The sequence below is a fragment of the Spodoptera frugiperda genome, chromosome 30, assembly GCF_023101765.2.
Source record: "Spodoptera frugiperda isolate SF20-4 chromosome 30, AGI-APGP_CSIRO_Sfru_2.0, whole genome shotgun sequence".
Lineage (NCBI taxonomy): Eukaryota > Metazoa > Arthropoda > Insecta > Lepidoptera > Noctuidae > Spodoptera > Spodoptera frugiperda.
In genome coordinates, this window is record NC_064241.1 from 3,161,381 (window position 1) to 3,182,406 (window position 21,026).

The 21,026-nt window shown below is 35.7% G+C and overlaps 2 protein-coding genes across 4 annotated transcripts in view; both read left to right on the top strand.

Moving 5' to 3' along the window:
- The window catches only part of LOC118269655 (zinc transporter ZIP6-like), a 426,889-nt gene that overhangs the window by 235,005 nt on the left and 170,858 nt on the right, over nt 1-21,026 (top strand). The window lies entirely within an intron of this gene.
- Nucleotides 1-21,026, top strand: part of LOC118269650 (uncharacterized) — a 97,991-nt gene that overhangs the window by 23,531 nt on the left and 53,434 nt on the right. Inside the window, exon 1 of one of the 2 annotated variants that reach the window (XM_050706884.1) lies at nt 8,136-8,409. The exons of the other annotated variant lie outside the window; for it this stretch is intronic. The gene's annotated coding sequence lies outside the window, so the exon portion shown is untranslated. Of the gene's footprint in view, nt 1-8,135; nt 8,410-21,026 lie in introns of those variants that run through there. 2 annotated transcript variants of the gene reach the window in all.

Sequence of the window (21,026 nt, forward strand, 5' to 3'; positions counted from 1 at the left end):
ATATATTGCTGAATTGTAAGCATTTTAAGGTCTCACATAGAAGGACCTTTGTATCAAAATTATGCATCAGAAGTGGTTTAGCAATTGAAGAGAAAAATCTAACAACTTAACAAGCAATCTCACATAGGTCATAGAAATAAAAAAAATAGCATTATTACGCCTAATTTAAACGCTACAATACCTAATAATAATTTATTCAAAACACTAATTACAGCATTCACAAATCCTAGTGTGAAAATAATGAGCATTATCTAAATTAAATCGGGATTCGGGATCCACTCTCCATAAATTTATCGGAAACAAATTACGCCAATTAACGTTGTGCAAAGTGCCATTAATATATGCATGTCCATATTATTAATAGGTAAACAAGTGTAAATAGAAAAATATATTTTATGTTAAACGATTTAATGAGTTCATATTGGAGGGTCATGAAGATTAAGAATGTGTACAAAATATCTGATAAATTTAACGTCAGGAAAGGGGTAAAAGTATTTTTTATATCAATTTGATGGGTCGACGTTTGGCCGGTATCTCGCCTAGTGATAAGTGATGATGCGGCCTACGATGGAGCAAGTCAGCTAATAAAATATTATAATTACTAGATTTGACCCAAACAAACAAACAGGGTAAGGTAAATTATATATTTTACTTTATAAGCTAGGTAAACGACGAAGGACCCAAAGACACTCGAAACACCAGAGGTGATACAAGTGCGTTGCCGACCTTTAGGGAGTGAGGAGGTTTAGGAATTTGAGGATTGTTGGGGATTAGGGAGATTGAGCAGGGTCCCCCCTGCTCAAAAGGAGGGTAATTGGACTTGCGGTAACCAGCTCACTCATACGACGAAACACAACGCAAGAGTTGTTTCACGTCGGCTTACTATGAGGCTGTGATATCTCCGGTCGAGCCGGCCCATTCGTGCCAAAGCATGGCTCTTCCACACTTGAAGATTGAACTTGGAAAACTCAACAGAACAGTTGATTGCTTTCTCCGCAAATAATAATAATGTACATAATGATTTAACTCGCTATCTCTATAAAAACAATAAGTGGTCTGTCATCAAGATCTTGATTAATGTGATTATGTTCACTTACATGTAATTACTATTGAAACCGATAACATTGTACTAATCTTTGCTTTTCACTTTTCTTGAAAGAGTCAGTTCTCATAATATGATTAACTAGCTAGCAAGTCGCTGATCGAGCACTCATTAGATAAATAAAGGAAGAAAAACAGTTTGTTTGTAACGTTGTAAGATATTGTATGCAAAGATCAGTTTTGAATACTGCAAGGTATAAAGCATTTTTTTATTTAATACTAGCTTCTGCCAGCGGCTTCGCCCGTGTTCTCGTGGAATAAAAAGTATCCTATGTGTTATTCCAGATCATAATCTACCACTGTTCCAAATTTCATCCCGATCCCTTCAGCCATTTTGACGTGATTGAGTAACAAACATGTACACAAACATACAGCAGTAACAAAAAGAAATATTCATTATTCCCAATGTGATTCCAAACCGGAACACGTAGTAGAAAATGACCAAGCTACATCAATATATCGTCACATTACATTATATACTAATGAACCGCATTGTATCTAATATTTACATAACATCGACCGTGAAGTTGCCAAAATTGCATAAAACCACACATCTGGAGAAAATATGAAAGTTCGTCATGATCGACAAATGCTAGTAAATTACATTTTGGAATTATAAAAGTCACCTTCGTACAATGAATCGTTTGACGAATCTTGACAGGTAGGTACTATCGGCAAAATTTTTGGTAGATAGATGGGTTCCTAATAGAAAACCGTGCTTCAATTATTAGTAATAATTAACACATTAAAAACCATGGGAGACAAAAGTGGCCGGTGCTAGCGGAGGATTTGATTCAACAGATTTATGTTGGCAGTCCAAGTCTTAATTGAAGGTGTGTATCCATAAGAAATTATTTCTCAAACTAAACTATAGGTAATAAAAACAAAAAGCAGTCTTTCAAAGTTCATCATCATCATAATATCATCCACAGGGCGTCCAGTGCTAAACATGACTTCCTCAGATTGACTTTCCAGAGAATTACGACTTAAACCATCCAGCGGCTAGGCTGCAACCTTAATCAGGTCGTCTTTTAATAGTTACGTTTAAAAAATACTTTAATTTTTCAAACACATTAATGAAACTGAATCTAACATAAATGAACACTGTTTCAACTTTTACTGGTACACCAGTTGATTATGTCGACTGTACATAACTTTTAAGATTTTACTTACCCATGATGACTATTAAAACGAACATACATACATAAATACACACATGCATAGTTTATTCTGTGAAACGTATAACGCTTTGTGAAACCACTATGCGGTTTTAGAATTAGCTAATGGAGAGTTCGTATTATATTAATTGCAATTGTTGTGTGAAGTGCGATTGTTTTATTGGATTAATATATTATTATTTGTTTAGTAAATCACTGAATTGGGTCAGTTCTGTAAAAAAGGATGTATCATCTTTCTACTTTTCTTTCTGTCTTATTAATGCTTTGACTGCCAACAAAAATATTTTGAAGACAAATCCTATGCTAGTGCCGGTCGCTTTTGCCCTCTATGGCATTTAATGTGTGTGTGTTATAACAATTAAGTATCAGTTGAAACAATGAATATCAGGTAATATCAGGTACGAAAATGCCCAATTATTTTGGTATCTACCTAAGTTGTACTATACGTAGTGACATGAAGTTTGAAGTAGTATCTACCCCTAGTACAATAGGGCTATATCCCGTTTCTACTCCTACTTTTTGAGCCAGAGCCTCGGTAAATCCATCAAACCTCATCAGCCCTACTAGGCACCATCTGTGGTGGTCTGATGACTCTGAGGCGCACACGGAACGCGACGCGCCATATTAGGGAATTAGCTTGTGTCACATCATTGTTCATTAAATTTTTGACAGCTACAGTGGTTGGACAAACAGAACTCTTGCCAAATTAGCGCCTGGTGTTCGAAAACAACTGACACAAGCGAACACTATTCAAGTTCCACGTTAGTTTCAATCTCAACACAACAACAAAGATTAATCATTTCGTTTTCAACACAAACGAACAAATCTGTGTCATATTACGTCACAAACTTCACTGAACATCTTCACAACACGAGCGGAACATTAAAATTAATTTATAACAATGTAACTACATAACGATTGCTCTCGATCTAACGTCGTATCGATTTTATCTCGATTGTGAATCGCGTTTTACATACATCATCGCGTGTCCGGACGAGTGGAGATGTGAAGAGAGGTGAATGCAGAAGGTTCACTTCGGAATATTGGTGTTTAATAAAATTAGCATATCATGAGCGTCATCATCAACTTGTGACTATGCTACCTCTTAGGCTATGGGCTTCCTCTATATGAGAAGGTTTGCCATAATGTCCACGCTTAGCTATCGGGTTGAAGAACGCAGTTTAAAATGTGCAGATTTATTTCTAAAGTAGTCTGTTTTAGTTTTAAAACATGTTGCTTTGTTTTTAATTAATTATGGGCACATGTTATGTTAGGGTACATGTTGTAAGTCCATAAAAACATTTCAAAGTATTCTCTAAGTAAGTGACTTAAAACAGAAATAGACTTCACCTAACTCTTTAGAAGAAAATCTATTGTGACAATTTTCTTCAAACCTTCTGGATTTAATCTTATACATGTCAATAGTTCCGTTACGTTCGATTAGTTACAATTATAGAGTCTAATTGCAACCTGTCGGGAAAAGTCGAGAATAAAACAATGCAGGTTTTTATAGTAACGAGAATGATAGACTTGTTCTACCGTTTAACTGTTTCTTGGTATAATGAGGGAGACTGGTTAAAAGGAAAAACTTCACTGTATAGGACTATTTGCATATAAAACTGCGTTGGACTTGATGGCTGGTGCAATGTTTGGGCCACATACTACACGTGCACGTGGTTTCGCAACTTTTTTTATCAATAAAATGGGTCGGTGTTTTGTCTCCATCTCGCCTGGTGGTAAACGATGAAGCTACAATGGAGCACGCCGGCCCATAAGCTTCCATCAATTGTGTGATCCACGTATTGGTCTCTATCATTGTTTGAAAATTGATCTTCAATTAACATCGAACGGGAAGGATAGGGGTGGTTACAATATAATAATATTGTGTTCCATTTTTTTAAATGGAATTCGAGGCAAAGGAGCAGACAGATGACCTGATAGTAAGCGATAAGTGTCGCCCATGGACACCCGCAACATAAGAGAAGACGCAGCTGCTTTTAAAAAGGAATACGCTCTTTTCTTGAAATTCGTATCGGTTCGGCAATACCGCCGACGACAGATAAACAATTATGGCTGCACCATTGGTGCGTTGGCGGGGCAACTGGCTGCCGCGCAACAGGTAGCGGGTTCGATTCCCGCACGGAACAACTCTTTGTATGATCCACAAATTGTTGTTTCGGGTCTGGGTGTCATGTGTATGTGAATTGTATGTTTGTAAACGCACCCACGACACAGGAGAAAATACTAATGTGGGGCAATGTTTTTTTAAAAAAAAAAAAAAAGAAGATACAGATAATTATAATTATAATGAAACCAGGTACTTATATGTAAAGTAAAAGTAAATTTTAATGTAGGAAAACAAAATGATAACTGTACGATGGTATCAAGTCTACATTAAACCTTAATGGCGGTCTGGGATCTACATAAAAACAACATTATTAATGACTTAAGATATATATCTGTACATCTTGGCGTGTTTACTGTTATTATAAAGATAAATAAATTGTTTATTTACTTGGTAGTGTCAATCTCTTAAACGAACAATAATGTTTCATTTTTTCATTTGTTTTAAGTGACTATTACCTGGACGCTTTCTCTTGAAACCGATCTCAATGTTAATGCAATTACAATCCAATAAAATCTCTATAATTATTCAATGTTAAAACTATACAACCCCAATCGTAGCTGTTAAAATAACATTTAGAGTACAAAATATATAGCTAAACTCAATACCATTTAGTTCATTCAATATCGACGCAATACCGACCCCGGAGCTGCGGGTTGCCTAGCAAGTTACCGGGGGTCCGGCTTGAAAAGCAGAAAGGAACGAGGAAGTTTATAGTCAGTAAGAGTTTGACACTCCCTCTCGCCTCACCCAAGGCCCTTAAGTTTCTGAGAACATTAACAACCGAAAACTCGTACTTTGTAACACCCAGGAACCGAACCCGAGAACCTCTTACGACTGACGTTCTTGCAACCACACGATCAACAAGTCCCTTTCAAGAAACTAAAGCAATATGTTTAATGCACACATTAAAATGGCGATTTTTAAATGCCATAACAATTTAACAGTGTGAAATCGCAGATATAAACCACGTATAAACTTTCTTGATATTAAATTACCTACATTATACACATTCTTACAATTATATTATATGTATGTAATATACTACATAGGTATAAAGTCATTATAAAAAGTTGTAAAGGGTACTTAATTTTCGTTTTCTTTTTGTTTTTTATTATGAAGATACTTTCTACTGGTCGAATTTCAAAAATTGTTTACCTTTATAGTAAGATGGCTTTTTCGAATTTTCAAAAATGTCTCAGTAGTAGCGCCGAGTCTGTAATTGTGCCCAATGGGACTTATAACACAAATGGTGAAAAGTGGGTTTATGCATTGTATTACTTGCCGTATTGTCTCTCTCTGCCTACCCCTCCGAGGATAAAAGGCGTGACGATACTCCACCATAAGACTTTTCATACAAGAGGCAAAGAGGCAGGCGAATATACTCAATCGAGAAGAGATAGGTTAACATTAATTTGACTTCACACGTTTGATAATATACAAGGTATTAGCGGGTTTACCGGGGCTCCGGCTCCAAAAGCAGGAGTAGGAACGGGTGGTCTTTAGTCAGTAAGAGTCTAACATTCCGTCTGGCCTCGCCCAAGGCGAGAAAAATCCTTGGATGATTACAGTAACAACAAAGGCATGTTAGGAAAAAGACGAAGAGTTGCTGTTTCTATCCTATATGTCAATACAGCCAGGACTTAAAACATACATACAACTTACGGGTAACTAATAATATCATCTATGTTAAACTAAGATAGGTCGCCAGTTATCAAGAGATGATACAATACTTTATCTTTTAATAATGTATTGTTATCTAATAATATTGATAAAGCCCAATTAATACATGTTTTATTAGAGATGACCTTTAGATTTATCTAGTTACTATTGTTATAAGTTGTGGACGGGTCCACGTGTAGGTATTTGTAATAAAAATAATCGTGTATTGTAGAGATAGAAGAATAACGTGTTTGTTGTTTGCCGAAGTGATGTCCAATTGAAAAGAGGTTAGTGATAGTAAGATACATTTCGATTGGTGACAATAAAAGATACATAATACATATTACTTTACTAAAAACTAAAATTTTAAATACGTTTATTTATAGTGTATGGAACAAGCAGATGATCACTTGATGAATTATATTATGTCTTTTGGCTTGCATTTTCGTTTTAAGGAGGGACAAAACATTCATTGACTTGTCCCGCTTTGGGCGAGGCGAGAGGGAGTGTCAGACTATTACTGACTAAAAACCACGCACGGTTAGCGCCGCCTATGGACACCTACAATACCAGAGACGTCATAGATACGTTGCGGCCTTCTAAAAAGGAATAGAGGCACCTTCATATCTTGAAGGTATGTCGGTCAGTCTTTAACAGAAAGTGTGACATCATAACAACCCAATACGTAATGTCAACATACTTTTAAAATATTCTCTTTAAAATTGGATTATAATTATTATAAGTTCTTGAACCTGTTACTTACTTATAAGGCTTTCGCTTGACGCCATTTAAATTAAAAATGACGAACGAGGAAATCCACTAGACGTACCTACTTCTACGAGTACCTATTCGTAAGCAATTATTATAAGCCAATTACATATTTAAACTTCGATAAGTAGGAGTAACATGTTATCATTACCACACCCATTTTACATAGGTAGAGGTACGAAGAAATTAATGGGATTTTATATAGGTGAATAGAAATATATGTTATCACTTCTCCTTCGGACAAAAACGATCGTAATTCATCAACAACTAACAAATGGCCACTGCTGACTAAAGCCTCTTCTCACCCGTAGAAGGTTTAAGCATTAATCACCACGCTTGCTCAATACGGGTTGGCGATTTCTAACTTATAATTAGAAATTATAAGTCACCACCGTTTGTCAGTGGTGTCTAAATAATCTTAGAACGTACATATAACTCGGAAAAAGTCACATTGGTACTGTCGTTGGTAGGTGTCGAACCCGCGCTCTAATGCACGAGAAGCGGTCGTCTTAAACCTCCGGGCCACCACGACTGATCGTAATTATGTTATGTAAAACATAACAAAGCTATGTTCAAAAGTACCATTATTAAGGCAACAAAGATCTTTAAACATTTTCAAGTACCATAAAGGATGTACAAGTAGCATTGTTAAATACACAATAGCCAAAACAATAGTACCAAAAATTATACCCACGCTACTAATTACTACACTAGTAAATGGACTCTTCTATTTTATATTACCAACTTACATAACGTTTCGCGTAAACATTGTCAAAAAAATGAGAACAAACGTTCAAACGTCCAAACTGGTACCGTTTATAATTATGCAAGAATGTGTTATAAGAACATAACAAAAGAAATGTGGGATTTTGTTACGCAAAAAATATTTCGGAAGTCACCAAAAAGACAACGAATTTTACTTCCACCATTTTCCTCTAATCATGTTAAAATAAAGGTCCATTTACACCGCCAATTTTGATCAAGACGTTACAGCAACGTCTTTCATACTTCCGTAATTGATTTGGTAGAGATTGCAGTACTAATTCTTTGCAGCAACGATACGGATCAGCACGTTAGAATAGTGTACACAGGTCTTTATGCTCATTCTAAACGAATGGTAAGTACTTACACTTTCGAATCGACGTGAATGACTAAGTAAATCTGTAAAACTTTCTCTTACCGCTGGACATGTTACCAATAACGCTCTATAGATTCATTCTACCAGAGCTTCTCCCGATTTTTTCTTCCATTTTTAATTTCATTTGAAGTGACGTCACGGCGATTGTACTGCTTCGATGCCGCCAGTCATTTGCGTTCTAACATGAGACCAACGCGGCCGCATTCGCCGTTCACCGCTAAACCATAACCGCTAAGTACACGTTAGCCGGGTTACGCGAAAAACTGTTCGGTATTTACGTTGAGGTTGTAACTTAAACGCGCGCGTTCGTAGTTTCGTTATCGTTTCGGCCTGTGTTGATAAGGGATTCGTTTTAACGTTTTTCTGTTGTGACTGATGGCGGATTGTGAGAGGAATTTGTGGCGTTTGCAGAAAATGGAGTGTCATTAGCGTAAAAGGTAAGTTAAGGCAGTTTTTGTTTCTTATTAATGATTGTTTTTGTTTGCTAAAGATCTGGGAGGGAGCCGTTTGGTATCGGTGTTTCGTTCTAGTTGACTTATGTATACGAGTGTATTTTCTTTCGAAGTTTTTCTTCGATTTTGTTCGACTATAAGTAAGGCGTTTAAATAGCAATTTATTGTAGCTGTAATTTATTGTAGGCCCGATTACCCCCTTCCCAATCCCCGATTCCCCAACAACCCTTAAATTCCTAACCCCCAAAAGGCCGGCACGGCACTTGTAACGCCTCTGGTGTTTCGGGTGTCCATAGGCGGCGGTGATTTCTTACAATCAGGTGATCCGTCTGCTTGTTTACCGGCTTTTACCATAAAAGGCCTAATAATGTGGGAGCAGCGAAATAAGGTAGAAAGGTTTAACATATAATGTTGCCTACAAACAGATTTATTTTTTAGATCGGTCACCTGGAATTTCTTCTTGTACATATGTCATACATACTTATACATGATAACTACATAACATTGTAGCTGACTCTTAAATTGATTATATAAACACTGAAACATTTGTTTGTTTTGGTATTTTAAACAAAACAATTTAGTTATTTCTTTACTCGTATGTTTACTATATACGATAGGATGATTCTTGATTTGTTTTCAATCGTCTTAATGGTTGTATAGTCATGAACTTAACTATGGTTCAAAAGATCTTGACTTCGAATTCCAAGTCATATGAAATGTTGAATACGTCGCTGCGTCCGCGCATTCTGCTCTTGAGAAAGAGTCCCGCTGTGCCTCGAAACTAGTAGAGCTTGTCTAAAAATTTTGATTAATTTTAAATTGTTCTGAGGTTAAACTTCTACCTATGTTATTTATTATGTTTTTCGATTTATTTACGTAATTGTTTGACGAGGAACTTACGTCGTGTGTCGCTGAATGCTGCTCATGAACATGAACATCTAGTACCTATAGCTTGAAACTGATCGAGTTCCTCGTCAAATACCTACGCGAGTAAGCTGAAAACATAATAAATAAGTTAGTATATCTCACGATATTTCTACATAAGTATTTGTGGCCAGAAACATTTAAGGTTAACCCTATATCTGTATTATAAATAAGCGCAAAATAGTCAATTGTATAGACACTTGTGTGAAAATTAGTATGACAATAATAGGTACGACAATGTTTATTTTATCAAATCAAATCACTTTAATGCATCCATAGTGTATACAGTGTATAGTGTGGTCTACAATTTTATACAGTAATATGATCCAACTATGGGCCCTTTTGGGTACCGCTAGGTAAAACAATTATTATGTAAGTACTTAATGTACTTACATAATTATTGTTTTACATAATAATTGTAATTATAACATTTACATGTAACATTTTTATTGAAAAACTAATTTAATATAAAGTATTTAATAAATAACTTGGTCACACAATAGAAAAGTCTGCGATAGGCTGGCCCGTTATCTGCCTCTACAATTTATAATGACCGTTTATGATTCGATTTAAACATGGATTTGCAATTTGCTTATCACTAAGCGTCAGACTGCAAAATCCCCGTCGACGCCATGATTATAAATTATTGTTCTAAATATAATTAGGTATTATGAAATATTTTTAAAACTTTTAACTTCAAATATTGAAAACGGTTCTCATGTATGTAACTCTGCGATTATTTCTCGATTGGCTGAACTGATTTTGATGCAGTTGAAGTCGCACTTCACTCAACCAATGAGCCAGTATCCAATAAGGCACTACTCGTAATATACAGGTGGAAAAAAACGTGATCGAATGAAATTGAAACAACATATTTGTAGTTTACACTGTAACTCGAAGCGTGAAGAATGATTTTTGTATGTTTTACAAGTACCTAATATGTGTCTATTCTTAGACGGTATACAAGCTTACGGTTCTTTTGATGGAAAGCAGTTACCGTAGCATATTTCGACTGCAAGAGTAGCGCAGTGGCAACGTGTAGCGAGTTTGATTCTCTTACGGAGCAACTCTTTGTGTTATCTACAAAATGTGCGGCAGCCGGTTCCCCAGCCACCGCACCAACCGTGCAATCTGTTTGATCAACAGTTTGTTTGATCGCGGTAATCTCCGAGACTACCGGTCCGATTATTATTTTTTTCGTGCTGGATAGCCCATTTATCATGGAAGGTTAAAGGTTATAAAACATTACGCTATGACCGATAGGAGCCAATCAGCGGGTAAAATCGCGCGGGAGTAGCTAGCCAGCTCAGAAGTCCGATGAAACTATAATTTTTCACAAAGTTATACTTGCACACATTGTATGTAATATTTTTTTTTATTCGATAAAAACTAATGCTTGACTACAATCCCACCTGATGGTAAGTAGTGATGTAATCGTTGATGGTGAGGCGCACTAGTTTCTTAACTTGTAATCCGATGGAAAAACCGTTAAGTAAATAGGTACCTAGGTACATACTTTTGTATGTGTAACCTTATTAATTAACTATATCCTACATATTACCTAGATATATCTTCCAATGCCCATGTTCTTATTTCTAAGAACTTATATCAAATGAAACAAAATAAATACATAATACAAATACATACATAATAAACATACAAAAATACTGAATACAAAAACAATAGGCCTCACCTTGAGACAATCATTAGACTTGCTATCTTAGTTACATGTCTATAACAGACGTATTTTCAACCGTAATATTATGTAACCTGAAGGTTCAATGTCACTTGTCAAACATTAAAAGATGAAGTATATTTTTGCTTGTCAAAACGAAAAGTGACAATTACTTAGATCATTGTTGTCATTATCGTGTGAATGACTGACGTTTGATTTGATATATTCAACCTTATTATATAATTATAGCTTCATTTATTTAGCACTCAAAACAATTAGGCACAAGGTTCGAAATGCGATATCCGGATTAGACAGTGTTATTGAGTTTTTCTATTTAGAAATTAATATGTATTTAGTTATTTTGTCGTAATCAGTCTTATGCTTCTGTGGACGAGTAGGTACTACTTCTAGTTTCTTTTAAAACACATAAGTGATCTCCATACTGTATAGAATCTTAACCTGGGTATCTTAATCTGGGTACAAGCAAACAAATAATTTAAGGCCTAGTAAATCTGCTAATAAATAATCTCATGGTAAACATTGACCTTGCCATATCCCGAATTCTTTCTTAAGACAAGACGCCATTTTTAAAAACATAAATAGATTTGATTGTCAGTACAATAGTCTACGGTCTATGGCAGGTATAGTCACGAACTGTTTTTTATTTAATTATATTTATCTGTGAACTATATTTTACGAAACGGAGGTCAACGCCCGACGCAATGTCATTGGTAATTTATTGATTTGACTTTGTGATTACAATTGAAATGTTTACTTTTCTATTTATTTGCAATGTATTGCGTACGTAGTTTTTATAATATTTTATTTTTGGTTTTTGATAAGCATAATATATTTCTATAAGTATTTTTATGGTATAAGCCGGTAAACAAGCAGACGGATCATATGATTGTAAGCCGAAACACCAGAGACGTTACAAGTGCGTTGCCAGTCTTTTGAGGACTTAGGAATTTAACGGTTATTGGGATACTAGGAATTGGAAAGGGCAAGGGGTAATTGGGCCTCCGGTAACCTCATTCACACAACGAAATAATGCAAGCGTTGTTTCACTCCGATCTAGCCGTGGTAACACTCCAGTCAGTTGGTCAAATGAAAAGGCTTGATTGGTCTTTAAAACCGTTTTACATAAAAATATTTTATATACTAATTATATTATGTACTTCTTTCTTATACGAGAAATGACGTATTTGATACATACGTTAATAAATTCTTCTTAATACTCAAGTGTTTAAGACTATTTATAAAATGTTTAGCAGACATTTCGCCCTTACCTAATTCATCGTTCCCTAATGAGTAAAGGGCAGACCGCAACCGCTTCGCTTAAAATAGACATTAACATTTGGTTACCTTTAGTTAAAGATCTCCGTTTTAACCCTAATGTCGTTGTGTAAGATGCTAGGTGGAGTAAAATATTTTAATTAACAACTAAATGTTGTGGCTGCGAATGTTACTTACTGCCTAATTTTCTGATTCAATTCCTAGGTTGGGTATTAAAGTTTTACTTATTAATTATATTTTAGTATGTACTAAGTAATACCGGAGTCTCCAACTATGTTCCGTATATAACGATGGGGCCTACCGTATTTTGCTTACTAGTACTTTACTATCTGGTGAGCAAACAAAACGGTAGATCCATTAGCCCTGGGACGCATTCGCCCTATTACATAAGATTGCGTACGTGTATGTGCAATACACCTCTGCATACCCCATCAAGAATTAAAAGGTGTAACGTTAGACCTGTTTACTACTATAATACAATATCAGACACAATTCCGAACTCGATGCTACCATAAATAAATGTAATCAATCTAAAATGATTTTACGTTTGGTACGGTAGCTGAACAACCGGCTACCAAGCAACGTATAGCAGGTGCGATTTTCGCACGTAATAACTAAAAATTAACTCTTTGTGTGATCCACATTTTTTCTGGTCTGGGTGCCATTTTTATGTGCAATTGTACCTATGTTCGTAAACTCACCCGCAACGCAGGAAAATATCCAAATAAAGGACAACGATTTCTCCAAAAAAAACCGTCAATTTGTCACATTTGCAACTAACTCAAGCAACAAAGCAGTCACAATACAACTAAATATTTGCTAATATTATTCTTATTTGGAAACACTATTGGGCCACTAGTTTAGCTTTAGAAATACATTGCAATACTACATTCATAGTTATTTGCAAAAACGGTTACTGAGTTTATCACCTAACACTAAGATATTGCGTTTAAAATAGCTCTTTTTGTGGCCTAAAGCGTAACAAAAGAACACATTCCTGAACGTACGAAACATTTAGTTGCAGAGTGACTGACTATTTTGAATGAAGTTTTTTTTTTGTTTTGTAAATATAAGAGATGACATGACGCCTTTTGTCTCTTGAAACGTGGGCAGAAATAAATGAATTGAATGTTATATTTTTTTCATCAGTTGGGTGAATATTATGAGTCCCGTTTTATGGAAGACCAATGTCTAATTAATGCCAACCCCTGACATTATAAACTCTGTGTTATTATAAATTACTAGGAATTTTAAGAATCCTATACATATGGTTGGCGCGGTGGTTGGGCAACCGGCTGCTGCACAACGTATAGCGGGTGCGAGTCCTACACGGAGCAATTCTTTGTATGATCCACAAATTGTTGTTTCGGGTCTGGGCGTGATGTGTATGTGAACTTGTATGTTTGTAAACGCACCCAAGACACAGGAGAATATCCTAGTGTAGAACAACGTTTTTTTGGAAAAAATAATAATAAAGAAAAATACTTACCTAGAGGAATCATACCCTTAATCCCATTACCCCACCTGGGAACCAAATGCATTATCAGCTCACTTACGCTCACTCAACCAAGTAGACAGTCTTTAAATAACTTTGTTCCCAGTTATCTTGTAAAACAGTAATCAAATTCAAATCATAATTGTGCTCATTCAGTGTAAAATTAAATTACTACTCGTAATTATGAAAAGCCGTTATTTCTCATCGGCATCTACGTACAAGAACATTAAAAATTACATAACATACATTGTAATAGCTTTACTTTTCTTCAATATTATGGTAGGTGTAGATGACTATAGTTTATAGGTTTACCTGTTACAAAAGGAAAACAATGTATTTTTTTAAAACAAACTTTTGTGGTCATCTACCTAAATGCGTATACAAAATTTCACACAGGTCAATCGTTTAAGGATACCTTCTCAAAACTTAGTTGGAAGATTCCAATTCACACACACACAATTGAAAGTTAAATAAATTATTGTGAAAAGTAACCTTTAAATTACTCTCTAATCTTCTTACTACATACATATAATATTGGTACGTATGTCCATAGGAACTGTACAATTACAAAAGGGTTAAACCTTCAATTACTTAATTGGCCACAGCAAACAGATGAAACCGTTTAATAATAACAAAATAGCCCAAACCAGAAATTAAAATATAACCAATAAAATAATTATAGGCGTGATGTTATAGTACCATGTTTAATACGTGTCACTGGTCAGAATGCGGTTATCGAACTAACTAAATTAGCATCAATTCCTTCGTAATATATGTCCTCGTTAGCACTTTCACAGTAAAAATCCTTGTCAATTTACAATCATTAAGCATGTGCGAAAATTATTTAAAAATAACGGTTTACTCACCTAAATATACTGAGAAAAGCTCTACTAGTTTCGAGTCATAGAGGGACTCTTGTCTGTAGCGTGCGCGGACGTGACGCGGCTACGTCAGTAAACCATTATTTTTTAGTTAATTTAATATGTCTCACTATAGTTCTTATAAAAATATGTACTTTCCAACCTAAAAATTGTACTGAATATTTGGACTCTACCTATAAATTTTAACTCTATAAATACATTTCTTTTGAGGGGGTCATCCAATGACTTCTCCCGCCTTGGGCGAGGCGAAAGTGAGTGTCAGACTCTTACTGCCACACTCAGAGGCATTTAATGATTACTTAAACTATTCCTTAGTAACGATTTTGTATCGAAAACAATTGCTAAGGACTGGGTTAATTAACCATTAAATGACTCTAAGTATGGCAGTTAGTGACTAAAAACCGCCCCGTTCCTACTTCTGTAAACCGCTAGGTAGGCCTAGGATAAATATAATTTAAAGAATTTATCAAAATAAATATCAATACTATACTGAATGTACATTTAATTCGGATACTTACATTGAATTTACAGTTGGATGCATTAACATACTTTGTATCGCGACGAGGTTATTTGCCGATAAAATGGCATTACCGTTACGTCGAGCGCGTTTACACTTACTTGCATTAATGTGAACTTTAATGTCCATACTGAAATATACACATAACCTCGCATTACACAGTCGGATAAAAAGTTGTGGTTCACAACAACAGGCTTCAACAGTCCAGTGCATTTTTAAGTGTAGAAGAGCCATGCTTCGGTACGAATGGGCCAGCTTCACCAGAGTTATACCACGGCCTCACAGAAAACCGATGTGAAATAACACTTGCATTGTGTTTCGTTGGGTGAGTGAGGTTACCGGAGGTTCAATTACCCCCCCCCTTCCTAATCTTCCAAATCCCCGATTCCCCAATAACCCTTAAATTCCTAACCCTCAAATGGCCGGCAACGCACTTGTAACGCCTCTGGTGTTTCGGTTATCCATGGGCGGCGGCGATTGTCTACCATCAGGTGATCTGTCTGTTCGTTTACCGGCTTATATCATAAAAAAGTCCAATACTGGATTATGGGACGCCTTTCCATGAGATACGTTTGTCATAAGCACCATTCTAAAACGTAAAACAATCTCATACAAAGCCCTCTTGTTGTGTAAATCAATTAAAAACGTTGAAGTTCAAGGTCTAAGTAAACGTGTATTAAGAGTTAGCTTCTACAACACACACGGTAAAAGGAGAGGTGATGAAAATCTGATTCTAAAAATAAAAAAACATTTCGTGGTTGTAATCACTTATAGTTAAACATTAATATCAATTATCAAAAATATCATAGCCAGCAATAAATATAATTTATTTCATCTCTATTCACACTAAACAAGCTATAATAGGCAGTACCTAATAACAAACATCACGCTAAGGATTATTTACACGTGTTAAATTGTGATAAATGCATAAACGACTATGTACCTAAGTATATATAATCACGCGATAATGACGTGACAAAACTTCTAACCGTTTATAAAGTAACGGAGCATAATAAGAAACGCGAAATAATGACCGAAACGAAACAGTGAGAAATATGTTTTTTTTTTTAATGATACCTAGATAGACATTTTATTTTTCATTTTGTCGTATTTTTTAAATAGGCTACAATGTATTTAGTATTCTAAAGGAGTATGCTAGCAGAGGTACAGATATTAAATGTAGTAGACACTTTTCTATGTGTACCTACCACATGTTAATATTATTGCCAGAGGGCTTACTACGAGTTTGCTTTTCGTTTAACGAAATCGAAATAATAGCGCGTTCGGTGCTCTGATTGGCTAGCTCGGATGAACCAACCAAGGGTACTCCAACTTTTGAGCAGTAGCAGAGTAGTTTTCTAAAATAAATGTAGTCTAAGTTACTCCGTAGTACATCAGCCACCTGCCCCGAAATTTCAGAGATTTTAGTCAGAATAAACAGACAGACAGAAAATAATTGTAATGATGATGAAATGAAATGAAATGAAATATTATTTTGGTGTATGTATATTCATATAAATCTAGTAAAAAGCGGTTATTTTAATATTACATACTCCACTCCAATTGTATTTATTAATATAGATAACGATTTCATAGGACCCGACAACATTAAAATCGTAAACGGTTCAACGTAACGATAAATACACGATACGAGCGACCGACACGCGAATGTCGTTAATAGCAATCGTTATAAATAACGATACGAATTCAGAGTCCAGTAAATACATATTATTAAAATGCACGGTGTCCGTGAAAACAAACCGTGAAAGTGGGTTGAATGGTGTAACCATAACGAGAGTGACAGATATAGCTAGAAATCGGAAACCATTTTGTTTTTGTCTTAAGTCAGTCAATGTTATTAATGCGTGTCATTCATAAGTGTTCTAGAATCGATACCTTAATCGATTTTTCTATCGATTTTTTATCAATTAATTTATATATTACATTAGCTGACCCGGCAAACTTCGTGTCTTTTCCTACCTAACCTTCCCTGGAATACCACGAATAAATCAAGATTAGATAAATCGGTCCAGCCGTTTTCGAGTTTTAGCGAGACTAACGAACAGCAATTGATTTTTATATAATATAGAGATTAAGAGGTTCACAAAAAAATACTGGAAAGTTAGAGTAAATAAATATTGGGCGGGCTGAAGGCCAAACCCAGACTTATCAACGTTAAAAAGAAACAAAAAATGTATTTGAAAACACTTAATTTTTGTAATAGCAATGTGCAACTATAATATAAATTAATGGCATCCAATAATGCAATGTTAAACGTTGAAATTTTTAAAATCAATTTTCCTTCCTTATAAGCCGAATCGAACTTCATACTTCACGCTGCACCGTTTCTCTTGCATTGCAACCGTAAAATGAATGTTTGCTTCACCCAGTTCAAATTAACAGCTCTGTAGCATTATGATTGTATAAAAAATATTAGCTAGGTGCTTCGGCGCGGTTTCACTCACTCTGCTCGGCTCTTTTTGATCGTAGCGTGATATTGTCCGGAGCTGCTGAACTACCTAGCGGGTTTATCGGAGCTCCGGCTCAAAAAGCAGGTGTAGGAACGGGGTGGCTTTTAGTCAGTAGAGTCTGATACTCCCTCTCGCCTCCCCAAGGCGAGAGAAATCATTGGATGATTTCCGCCCTTAAAAATATATAAAACACGCTCTGTCTTTAAACGGGCTATCCAACACAAACGTAGTTTTTTTAATCGGACCAGTAGTTCCGAACATTAGCGCGTTCAAACAAACAAACAAACTTATGCTTTATATAATAAAAAAATGTACAAGATTTCTGAATCACAATCAAATCGACAATCGCGAATAATTTGTCATTCTACATTTTTTTACGTAGAAAATAAAACGAAACAATTTCACGAAAAACGCAACGGCACATCAAATTATTTCATAATATCATTCGTTCTTACATTCAATGAATAATGACAGCTGTCAAATTGAATTGAACGAATGGAATGAATGAAAGAATGGTGCTCATTTATTATGTTGACGAAACGTTTGAGTGATTACATTATATTTTATTATTGATCTATTTGTCGCTGTTTCGTATTGCGACTGTTTAATGTAATTAGATCATCCTTTAGATGAAAAGCAGTCAATTGAAATCTTATTTTGAAACATTATTAAATTGAGTTAAGTTTTTATCAGTTATGTTGTTAGGATCCATTGTATAACAATGTGCTTATAGCTGATGCTTGCTTGAATTACGGACTTTGTGACTAATAAAACTAGCCTTAGTACATCAGCTACTAGGCAATCGTACCAGATCCAGCCCGTAGCCAGAACAAACAGACAGACAGATAAACATTGTAAAAACAAATTATTTTGGTGTTATTTACCTATTTTTCGACCGTCTGCCCTGCGTGGAGTCAAACTCTTCGATAAGTACCCGGTTGCCTCATATTCTAGCAGTGGACTGACTGTTGCTGATGATGATAAAGATGATGATTTCCATTTGAAGCTACACTTTGAAACGAGCCCTAACTTCATTGACATCAGGAGCTGCGGACTACCTAACGGGTTTACCGGGGCTCCGGTTCGAAAAGCAGGAGTAGGAACGGGGTGGTTTTTAGTCAGTAAAGTCTGACACTCCCTCTCGCCTCGCCCAAGACGAGAGAAGTCATTGGATGATTTTCCCCCCTCAAAAAAAAAACTTCATTGACAGACAGACTGACGGACAATTCAATTTGACTATTCAAAAGTCTAGCCTAATTTAGGATTAATTGAAATAAATGCTTTGACTTTGACTTTGATGATATCAAAGTTGACTTATCAATAATCTACAGCATAATATAAGACAAGAACAACAAATACGTTATTTAAATATTAAAAACTTCACAACATTACATAAAGACATTACCGTTCCACGCCTAAGCTTGCTCGTAGCAATTTCCTTCAATTTTCATTCTTTCCCTTGCAAAGTGTAGGCGACAAATTAGATTAAGAAAACAGTAAAGTAGTTTAGAACAAGACTTTACTAACAATATAGTAGGAAGGTTATATAATATTCAATTTAAACTAAGGTTGCCTTGTTGCCTTCGTAATCCATAAACAAGGAGCTTAGTTTGTTGTGTTACGTAAACTGTCATTGTTATAATAATATTATTTAACACGTCGATTGGCATTGAAAACAATGCGGTCTTTACGACTTGTTCAGTTACTAAAGACGAACCTTTTTTTTATACCACGACGGTGGCAAGAAACCACACGGCCCACCTGATGGGAAGTGGTTACCGTCTGTGGTTACCGTGGCCTATGAACGAACTATCAACCTTGAACCTGGGGCCTTAGTCTGCTATTACAATTGTGTCAGAATATTCGATCACTGATCAGTGCAAGAGGGATGGAGCTATGTAGGTTGTACAGCTCCGTCCCTCTCGTACTGATCAGTGATCGACCATTCTGATACAATTGTAATAGCAGACTAAGGCCCCTGAACCGTCTGGGAATCGTGAGTCAGTGTGCAGGGTTTCTTCACCAGAAACTATTGACTGTATCAAAATGAAATTTTGGTGCATTAGATCACCGAGCAAATCCACGTCATGCATTTCATTCTCAAATTATTTAAAAACTTTGGTTTATAAAAGTAAAATAATTACAAGAGTTCTATTCGTCGCGCAGGCTACTAACGACGTCGTCGCGGCCGCACACACTACTAATGAAGAAAAGTCCCCCAGTGACTCGAAACTAGTAGAGCTTATCTCCTCGTTTCACGTGAATAAACCAGTGTTTTTAAATAAAATTTGAATGCCTCATGATATTATAAAAATATCCTCTATTAAAAGTAGAATTAACGTCACTCTGATAGACGCCTTATATACGAGTACAGCCAACTCTCTCGAATTAGCTTAAAAAGGGCAATCCGTCAATTTCACTTAGCTAGTGTAAATATGTGGCGACAGAACCCATTAGTCGATTTTGTAACGTCAGATCCAATTTGCAGATAACGGGCGAGCCATAATATTGGCTCCATAATAGAGAGTCACGGAAAAATAGTGCTCTTCTAACTTGTTACGACCTGCTCTGACTTGTTCTATGTTAAACTGCGTTATTGCATTACTGACTGCATTGTTAGAGGTAATAATTTAATATTTTATCAATTTAAAATAACATCATCAGCTCTTTTCCTTTCCTTCCAGGACATATACTTAATGAACAAACTACTACACATAGATAGGTACGCACAAAACACCTATTACGTAAAAATAAAACACAAAGTTTTCTGTAATAATACAATTCGCACAAGAAAAAAAAACAAAAAAAATAACGGTTTACTCGCTTAAATATATTGAAAAAAACTACTAGTTCTGAGTCACATAGAAAGTAAGAAAGAAAAAACATATTTATATACATAGGGACTCTTCCTAATGTGCAGCGTGACACATACATACGCGGTGATGCGCAGCCTACTGTTAAATAATAAAACATTTATCCAAATATAAATCGTGCCTTATATACGACGTTCCTAAGAGGACTACAGTCCAATTTAATGCTAGATACACTGAGTATTGTGACGGTACCCAAAAAAGTGACATCCTGTAGGTGGCTATTAAAAAGGTTCTCTTTGCGTGCGTGGAAAAATGGGTCATCAGAGGCTGGTACTGTATTTTTGAGGACAGTTTCCCTTTGACACAAAGTCTGTACCTAGAAGTGTGTGAAAAGTGCTATGTGGTTAGAAATTCCGATGTTCGGGGGCTAAGTAACGCCCATGGTTCAAAAAATACAAGAGAGCTGCCTCACGTTTGTCCGGTAGTTAAAAACGTGAGTCGGGTGAGAGAAGAGAATTCCTATTCGATGC